Below are 11,134 nucleotides of genomic sequence, written 5' to 3'. Positions count from 1 at the left end.
GCATTCTATGCTAAAGAGATGGAACAAGAAAAAAAAAACCTTTTAATATGAAATTATGAAAAGATAATCATGGCAGCGTGCAGCTTGAATAAAGTTTCAATAATGCAAAAAAAAAAAAACAGAAAAAAGAAAACATGAACAACATAATAAAATGAAAATACGAGTAAGCTAAAGCCTTCTAATGTAGATTGTGACATCACCACCGAACATTCATCACGGCAAGGGTGTATAAAAACATGCATGAGAAATGATAGATGGAGTGAGAAAAATTAATGCATCACTTAAGAGAAAAATAATAAAAAAATAAAAGGGAAAGACACATTGCATTGTAACTTGTAAAGAACCGTAGAAATGTAAAAAGTGATTCAATCAATTAAAGATGCAACTTTGAACTGAAAATTAAATGTAATTCATCATGGCAATAATAAAAAAATGGACACTTGAATAGTAAAATGATTAAACCCATGTTGGGTTACTCCCTTGGACGTGACAACTCCAGACTTAAAATGCATTGTGAATCTCCATAAATCAATTAGCGCCTCCTTCCTGTAACAACAACGTCTACATTTTTTAATATGAAAAAGAAAATCATATCTCCTTCCTATCGGTGGCAGCTGGAAGCATGTGCTTCCTTCATTCATTTAATAAAAATATTCAAGGGAAAGACAACAAGTGAGTGTGGCGGCTAGCTGCACCTTGGAAAAAAAAGAAAAGGAAATGTGCTGGAATAATAAAAAAGACTTCAATGCAAAGTGCTGAATCAAATGAAAAAGGTGAGTAAATCACCAAATGAAATTAAAAAGCTCTCATTCATTCAACCCATTGTAACAGTGAAAAAAATGTTCAAGCATCTCCTAACAACGTTCAAAAGCTAAACTACTTGAGAAACTCCAAAAAGAAAAAGAAAATGTGGCAGCCAATGAAAAGGTAAAAGGAAAATCTTTCTTCATTCAACCCATGGAAAAACTAAACCGTGAACAATCAAGCTATTTCCAGTAAAAACGTAAATGTTCCAGCCAAGCTTCCATAGAGTGTGCGGTTGCCCCCTTGATTCCTAGGACCGTGAGTATCTTCTAAAGAGGTGGGGTCCACCTACTTTGCAAAACCCTAGGTGTCATGTGTCATCCTCACAATTTGGGTCCAAACTATTTTGCCAAAAATTGGCCCAATGTTTACAAGTTTAATTAAAAACTATCTAGACTACTAAGTTTCAAAGTAATTAAATTTGAAATGTCAATGTGAAGAGTCTTGACTTATTTGATAGCACTCCAAATGTCCCAAATTGTATTTCCAAAATTTCCCTGAAAATAATAATGCAAATAATTAGCTCAGAAAATTCAAATTAACTAAAATAAGAATTTTCGACCAAATTAAGCATAATTAGGAAAAACGAGAAAATACCAGACAATTAAGCATAATTCCTTGATTAAATTTGGTACAATAAGCTAAGTGAAATCAATAAAATATTGACTCATCACTTATCTTCAAGGATGTTAGCAAGCAGATGCAATGAACCAAGAGGATCATCCTCAAATAGAGGATTCTTCTCATGTGCTTGCGTTTGTTGTTACATGGAAAAATAAGATAAGTTTTGACATCAATAACATGTAAACTTTTTGAATTGAGAAGTGTAAGGTAGAATTCCATACCGGGGGTTTAGAAATTGAACCAACCAAATGTTTAGGCCAAGCGATAAAAAAGTGGAATGCATGTTCCATAGTGAAAATCTCATCTGTGGGTAGAGGAGCTGAGGCATCTGGTATGATCATTTCGTCTACTGAGACTTTCACCTTATCCTCTGATAGCTCCATACCATCAACAACAGTCGCCGCCTGAAACAGTGTTCCACGAGCTACGAGCACAGTCTCGGTATCGTCTAAAATGTATAGCAGACATGGACTAACATCGTCCATGTCATCCCCTGGGACGGCTGGTGCTGAACAACTTCCTTTCCCACTTCTCCCTGTCAGAGTAAATGTTAGATTATACAAAAGATAGAAAAAATTGCACATAAATGTTTATTAAGTTTACCAATGGGAGGCACAACATGTTCCTGCTCCTGTACAGGAGATGGCATCAGGCTCATGCCATAGCTCTCAAACTGCTGCTAGAACATGGAGCTGAACTCACTAAACAATTCAGCCCTGAGCTCTGATCTAAGCTATGTCCTGACCTGTGTCCTAATCTCCTCCGTAAGGTCCGCTCGAACCTTTTTCATGATCTCTTGTGTCATCCTTTGTTGTTGTGCTTCGCTGTATGCATATGAAGTCTGACAAGAAGAGCTCCCAAAATAATCTCGAATTCCTATTCCAGTTCCAGCAGCACGTACACGTCCAGGGTGCTCAGGTCGTCCAATCGCAACGGTAAGAATATCCTGGCGACCCTCTGGAGTGAGTTGACCTTGGGAGCTCTGCTCAACCAAGGAGTCCTGTAACATTACAAAACACCATTATTCTTTAAAAAGTTCAATGTAATATGTATAATGAAATTATTATTATTTTACGAATAGTGATAACTTACAATTCTTTTAGAAATTTCCCATGCAGTGTCAGAAGAGTAGGTGTTCAATGGTCTCATACGAGCCAACTTCCATTTTTCATATCGAGAAGGTGGAGGAGGAGGTTGAGGGGGCTACCACCCTGAGATGGTGGTCTAGCATCTGCCTTTTGCTTGAGGATTTTCTCCTTAAGCTTCTTATACCCACCATGAGATAATAGGTGGGCGTTTTTGTTTTGAGCACTTGTTCCTTATGCTTTGCTTCTAATTGCCTGTGACATATGTTTAATTAATTAGTTCATATGATATATATTTGTTAATGAGGAATTGAATAATATCAACTATATATCAATGGACTTATATGTACTACATGGAGACTTATTTTTATGCTTTCCAAAAATATATCTTGAGGTCAACTTACTTTTAAAGTTTCTGAAGTTTTTACCAACAATTGATAAACACTTATTTCTAAGTGTTGCGAAAATTGGAATATCAAATGTCAGCACAAATAAACATAATAAAGTTGTATCAGTACAAAATTAGCAATATAAACAAACTGTAATTCAAATGATATTAATTAACTTACCAATATATCGTTCCATATAATGTTCCGATCAACCTCGGACACATGGTCAGAAAATGGAGTGAGAATACTAATCTTGTCACATGCCATTACTCCAAGGTATGATCAGAAGTCATTAGCATTGGGGCCAGTTGCCACACCCGTGATCACGTTAACATTCACTAGAGTTCTTTCACCACTATTCTTTCTGATCAAAAGTTGTTTCATCCTGGTGGGTCCTCTAGTGGATCTGGAAATGGGAGCCTCATCCCCTGAAGAATGTGGATGATCAACCATATACCTGTCAAAATAAATAACAACATGAAATATTAATAAAATACTTATGTAATATCATATAATTTAACAAAACATGTAATAGTAATCATAGGATATATACAAAAGGAAAACTTATGTGATATTAATAAAATACTTATACATAAATTGGAAATTCATACATAAAGATATGGATTCATCATATGTATATTCCCTCATCATGATCTAACTGAATTGCGTGTACATCATCGTCAACTAGAGATAGGTCATCCAAATTTGTTGTAGTTTGAAATGAATGGTTGTCAGCAATATGAATATTAATCAGATTGTCTTCGTTAACTTCAATTTGTTTTTTGCCTTGAAGAGCGACATACCAATGGTCAGACGCAAAATCTTTGACATAAAAAACCTGAGATGCTTGATGTACCANGATAAACGGTTCGTCTCGGTAACCCACCTTTCGAAAATCAACCAATGTCATACCTGATTCATCTATTTTCACACCACTCTTATTGTCAAACTACTTACATTTGAACAATAGAATAAAAACCTTGGTGTAATCAACCTCCCATATCTCTTCTATTATACCATAATATATCATTGATCCAAGTACAGGAGATAGATCTTTTGATGTGGAAAATTGAAGCAACTCAACTTCTAAACTGACTCCACTATTTTGTATTGTGCTTTTATCATCCAAAGTCTTCGTATACAATGTGAAATTATTGACTTCATAACCTGTACAACATACGACATCAAACTTTAAACCATTTGCAAGCCACAATAAAGTTTGAGAAGAATGTGGATCTTTGTCAATTTCAGATTTGAACCAAGACATAAACGTTTTGTTATGCTCCATCAACTACCATTTTTCTAATTGTCTTGGATTTTTATTCTTAAAAATGGCTTTGTGTGCTTCCAAAAAAGGGATCACCTCATCTGTGTTGTTCAATATATAAAGATGCGCTTGCAACAATTCTTCGCGATCTTTTGTCACCACATTCACACCTCAGATGCTTTTACTTGTAGAAAATTTATTCAACCATGATGTGCGAGGAACTCCTATTGGATTCGTTGATGTCATGTAATCTGAACAAAACTCGATACTTTCTTCAGCAATATACCTTTCAATCATTGAACCTTCTGGACGATATGGATTTTTAACGTACCCTTTCAAAATCTTCATATAACGCTCAATAGGATACATCCATCTTAAGTATACCGGTCTGCATATCTTGATTTCTCTAACCAAATGAACAAGTAAATGTACCATGATGTCAAAAAAGATGGAGGGAAAAACATCTCTAGTTGACACAAGATGATAACAATCTCAGCTTGATGTTCATCTAACTTTGTCTCATCGATGGCTTTACTACATATTGACGAGAAAAATGAACATAACTTGTTTCTGGTCTGCCTAACATTTTTAGGCAAAATTCCACGAATAGTCATTGGTAACAATTGTTGCATTAAGACGTGGCAATCGTGAGACTTCATGCCAACAAGCTTTAAGTCCTACATCGACACTAAACTGTTCATATTTCAAGAGTATCCTTGTGGTACTTTGATACTCTTTAAACAAAGGCAAAAACTTATCTTCTCTTGTCTAGACATTGTGTAACATGCAGGGGGTAAATAGGTACATTTACCAATCTCCTTGGGTGCCAACTCTTCTCGGATATTCATGTCAACCAAATCCAAACGAGCATTCACTCCATCTTTTGTCTTTCCTTGAATGTTGAGTAGTGTACCAATCAAGCTATCACACACATTCTTCTCTACATGCATCACATTTATGCAATGTCGAACATCTAACTTTGACCTATATGGAAGATCAAAGAATATTGATTTCTTCTTCCAAGGGGTTGTTACAGATGACTTCTTGGATGTTTTCCCAAATACATGATGTATTTTATTAACTTTTTCAAGAATTTGAAGGCCAGTAAGTGGATTTGGTGCTTCGTCCCTCTCTTGATATCCATTGAATGTTTTTTTTAACCTTCGATATGGATGATTACGTTTTAGAAATCTCCGATGACGCAGATACACCGTCTTTCTTCTGTGTTTCAATTGATGAACTGTAGTGTTTTCTTCACAGATAGTATATGCTTTATGACCCTTGACACTGTATCCTAACAAATTACCATAAGCTGGAAAGTCATTAATGGTGCAAAATAACATTGCACGCATCACAAATGTCTCAGAACCAAATGCATCAAATATTTCAACCCCATCAACCCACAAAAACTTCAAGTCTTCAACTAATGGGCTTAGATAAACATCTATGTCATTTCCAGGCTTCTTTGGACCAGATATCATCATAGACAACATGTACTTCCTCTTCATGCACAATGCAGGAGATAAGTTGTAAATTATCAATATAATTGGCCAACAACTGTGGTTGGTACTCAAATTACCAAATGGGTTCATTCCATCAGTGGCTAAACCAAGCCTAAGATTTCTACACTCTTTACCAAATTGTGGGAATTGTTGATCAATATTTTTCCATTTCTTTGAATCAGCTAAATGACGAAGCAGTCCATCAATTTTTCTCTCATCTGTATGCCATCTAAGGTTTTTAGCATCTTTGGGATTCGCAAACAAACGCTTAAGTTTGGCCACTATTGGAAGGTACCATACTACTTTCAAAGCAGATCCATTTTTTTCTATCTGACCATTATCTTTATTATTTTTTTTTTTTGACTTGTATTCTGATAACCACATTTTGGACACTTTGTCAAAAATTTAAACTATTTCCTTTATAAAATGCAGTCATTGGGACAAGCATGTATCCTTTTATACTCCATACCCATTGGACAAAGAATTTTCTTCGCACCATAATTACGAGTGGGTAGTGTATTTCCATCTGGCCACATTTCATTCAACAACGTCAAAAATTCTGTAAAACTCTTATCAGTCCATCCATTGCTTGCCTTCAAATTCACGAGCCTTAACACCGTTGACAAACGTGTGAACTTAGTTGAACCGACATACAAAGGTGTTTCCGCATCAGTTGACATCGTCTCATACACATGAGCTTGGCAAAATTTTCTGCGCCAACATCGCGGATCATGTCCTCTAATTTTTCTTCATCCGGTCGATCTTCTTCCATGGTGGAATCAATAACATTTTCAATTTGGGAGTCAGTCGGAAAATGCATTTCTTCGCCATGTCATATCCATGTTGTATAGCATCTTAAGAAACCATCACATATAAGATGTTCTCTAATTTGGGTTGCGTTCAACTTTCTCCCATTCAAACAGTTCACACAAGAACATCTAAACTTCACTTCATTATCACTTGTACCCTCATTACGTTGTGCAAATGGATAAATTCCTCTACCCCTCTCTCGTACTCAGCACTAATGCGTGGTAAATTAATCTGATTTCGATTCATTCATAAATATTACAAAATTACAATTATACAATTTTCTATATAAAATTATCAATTCAATCATACAATCAATTCGGTCATACAATCATAGAATTAATAAGTATTCAAATGATCAATTCAAACATTCAATCACACATAATTACATATATTCAACATACAAAAAATAATAAAACATTTTATTAATTATGTTATTTTTGAAATGATACAAAATGTTATTAATTATGTTATTAATATAAAAAATTGGTTGGAATCTTGTACCCGTGACCACCACTGACTCACGATTTTGTTTTGTTTCCAACTATAAAATCACTCTACCTCATATCTATACTAAAGTTTAGAGTTTTGGACCGTGCTTTTAATGTCATATCTATACTAAAGTTTAGAGTGTTGGACCATGCTTTTAAAAATGGATCTTTCACTTTTGTTAAAATGTAAGTATTCTGAATATTTATTTATTGTTTTAATTGTTGTTCTCTTTTCCCCATCCATAGTGGCAGAGGCAGGAAAAACCTGCAGAAACAAGCCGATTGACTCGGTCTAAACGGCACAGCCGCAGCCGAAGCAGGAGTTTCAGTCGTTCCCCTCCAAGGTATTTTAAACTCACTTTGCACATGTTAGATGCTTTTTTGATGTTAGTGGACTCAGATAAAATAGCTTACGATTGTATTTAATGGAATGGTCAGCCTGCAAGAATTTGGTCTAATTGCATTTATTTTTTTTTTATCAGGAAAGAGTCCATATATATAAATATATAACAGAGTACTTAGGGTACTGTAAGCCGTATACATTGAATTTACACACAGCAATCTCCAAAGAATATTTTATGATGCTAATTGCCATGAGAAATACCCAATTAACATGCCCTTCCAAACGGTTCCTAAAGTCTGGAATTTACTTTTAGTCCACCTAATATTTCCTCTATTATAATTATTTGTATCAGGTGGTTTTAGTCTCCAAAGTTTCTATTGATGCTTTAGTTGTTGTTGTTTGTCCTGTTTCTGCATCATGTTGGACGTCTTTTGTCTTATACTTGCTTAAGGTAGTAGTGCCTATTGTTGCTTTGCCTCCAACATAATTCAGGCTATGTCCAAAGGTTGTTCCCTTCCAATAGTTTGGTCTAATTGCATGACTAACATCAGTTTTCACTTTCTTGTTTTAAAAACTATTTTTTTTAAAAAAAAAAAAAAATTTACATTGCTCACTACTCAATAATCAATTTCTCAGCAAAAACCTACTATGTTTCAAAAAAAAATTCCAAAACAAGTGTTTCAAAGATAAAAACAGATGTTGTTTCATCATGTTCTTCTATTTTCTTTGAATGCTCTATTGACGTAGTCAGAGGATAAACTTTTAGAAAACAAAACCGTGCTAAAAAGACAAAACAATTTCAACTGAAGTCAGGGACAAACAAAATTTAGAAAACAAAAACCTGCTTTTGACAATGACAAAGAGAAAAACTATATTTCCAGACAAAAGATAAAGAGACAAGAAGAAGGGGCGGATACCTACTTTTGGTTCTCTTTGCAACCACGGCGGCGAGGAAAGCTTTGTTGCTGCGGAGGAATGCAACGGCTCACAGTTTGATTTTGATCGATGGAAAAGCTTCCACAATGATCACGAAAGCAATGACAACAATCAAAATAAAGGTTGACGGAGACAATGCAATGGAAACGCACTGTTGGACGAAGACAATAGCGTGGTAGAGGACCTCTTATGCGGGGAGAAATTTCGCAGAAGATGAATTGTTCATCAGTTTTTATTTTAACTTAATTAAAACTTACTACTGCGGTTCAATTAAAACCCGCGGTAATATAATGGCATAGGCCGCGATTCAGATAACAACCGCGACCTATACTGTATTAAAAAAATATAAAACTCATCTGAAATGGCATTTTCAAAATTTTATTCATACTATATGCCGCTGTTGAGCCCAACTGCGGCCTATAACCTTAAATATTTAAAATTTATTCTCTAGAGAGCTCTCACTCAGCAATGGATTTAGGCGCTCAACGGTGGCTCACCCAACAACGAGGAGGTGGTGCTAAGCACAACCTAGACATTAAGAACTACAATTTTTTATGGTCTTCTTGTTTGTTTGGGTTGTTAAGCTCTTTGGTTTAATAGAGGGTCTTTCTATAACAAAATTAGCTACAATAATAGGGGATTAAAGATATTATTTACTTAGTGTAGCCCAAAAGAAAATATTAACAAAAGGAAGATAAAAGCGAGGGTTAAGCAATTTATAAACTATGTAAGAGTTAATTTTGTCAATAAAATAAAACTCAAATAATGGTAAGAATTAACATTATCAATATCTTGATTTGCAAACATCACTACAAGAATAATACTCATTACCTGCAACAAAAATGCATAAGTAACTCACAAAATCCACAGATAATAGAGTCTTACCTACGGATTACCTACGTACAAAAATTTGTGGATAAATTTGTTGTCACAAAAATTACCTATGTACGGATTTCGTAAGTAATTTCATATGGATAAATCTGTAGATAACGTTTTCTTAGACCAAGATTCCAACCTTAGATAGGAATCCCAAACAAAAAAGAGAAAACATATAATAATAACACAATGCATATTCCATAGAAGGATATAAACACAATTATCATTTTGGTTCAAGTTCAATTACCTTATTTCCTACTATTTGAGGCTTTCTCAAATTCACATGGATTAAGCAAGCAGTAGGTAATGATCTCTACATAGCAGCATTAGGGCTAATTGGGAAACTTGGGCCTAACTTGCAATGTGTATATATTTTAAAGAAAAGATGGAATCTCACCTTGTAATTTGTTAAAAGAGAGGTCAAAATGTTCAAAAAGGTCAACCACTTCCAATGTGTGTATATATATCATAGCAAGAAAATTAACACATATCAAAGAGTAAGATAAAAGATGCAACGGAGAGGAATCAATTGAGCATAAATTCATCCCAAATAGAAAAAAGTTAAATGATAGTAAAGGACTTGCCAACATGATCCATAACACAAACTTTTCAATAATAGAAAACACTGATAAACCCCCGAACTTAAATCCCAACTCTCGTTAGCTACCTCGATCCAGACTTATCTGCAACACCATCTACTCCCGTACAAGTACGATCATCGTAGGTGGAAACCACAACTGCAACATGCAAGGGTAAGCAACCAGAAATATCATAACACGTAATATACAATAATAATTTTAAACACATAACAACTAAAATCATAAGCATAACTCATCAAAGCATGAACATCCCAACCACGTCACTCATGAACCAATGTCATTTTCTTCTACACTACCACACCATTTATTCATCGTAACCAGTTAATTACGAATCACCCAGCATCCTCTTCCCGTATCATACGACCAACGATGACCTATTTTCTGCATCACACATCCAAAAGAGTCTTCACTATCAAACCATTCTCCTCCTGCGGCGAAAATAGTCATCACTACCATCATCTTCCCGCATCACATGGCCGAAAAGAATCTCTTTCCCGCATCCCACGACAAAAAGAGTCATCGCTACAACTATCTGCCAGCATCACACAGTCAAAGAGAATCTCTTTCCCGCATCACATGGCCAAAAGAGTCATCACTACCATCATCTTCCCGCATCACACGGTCGAAGAGAATCTGTTTCCCGCATCACACGGCCAAAAGAGACATCACTACAACTACCTTCGCGCATCACACGACCGAGAGAATCTTTTTCTCGCATCACATGACCAAAAAAGTCATCAATACCATCATCTTCCCACATCATACGGTCGTAGAGTCATCACTTCCAAATTATCGTCTTTTTGCATCATAATAAATATACATTCTCATTAACATACATTGCTCACTCATCACAAGAAAAGTAATACAAACCAACCATGTATGATCAATACACATCCTCAATAACAAATTACAACATTTATGACACAAATCCCATCATGCTTCCGAAAGATTATTAACATATACATATTTTCATCAAAGCAAGTTTTTGAAACACCAACATAATTAATTTAAAGTAATCTAATACAAAGACACAATATATATTACATAAAGCTCACCATATACACCATTAATCATGTTACAATTGGTACTTTATAAACCAACACTAATCTTAATTCATTTAATATTTTCTCTTTTAGGAGTAGTGGGACCCATCCACACTTACCTATCATCCTAATTTTTTTTTAATCCAAACAACACAATTTCAAGCTACTGGACTACATGCATGAAAACACCTAATAAATTCTCTTTATCTCTCCATTAACATCGTGGGACCCATTATTAAAGAAAACACCACTTCCTCTCTTATGCAAAAATGTTGGGACGTGAGAATCATACAAATTTCTCTCATCTTTCCTCGTTAGATCCACTCCCACTCCTTTATATATCATCATTTTTTTTTTCTTTTAAACTA

The sequence above is a fragment of the Vigna radiata genome, unplaced genomic scaffold, assembly GCF_000741045.1.
Source record: "Vigna radiata var. radiata cultivar VC1973A unplaced genomic scaffold, Vradiata_ver6 scaffold_381, whole genome shotgun sequence".
NCBI lineage: Eukaryota > Viridiplantae > Streptophyta > Magnoliopsida > Fabales > Fabaceae > Vigna > Vigna radiata.
This window is presented reverse-complemented; position numbering follows the sequence as displayed.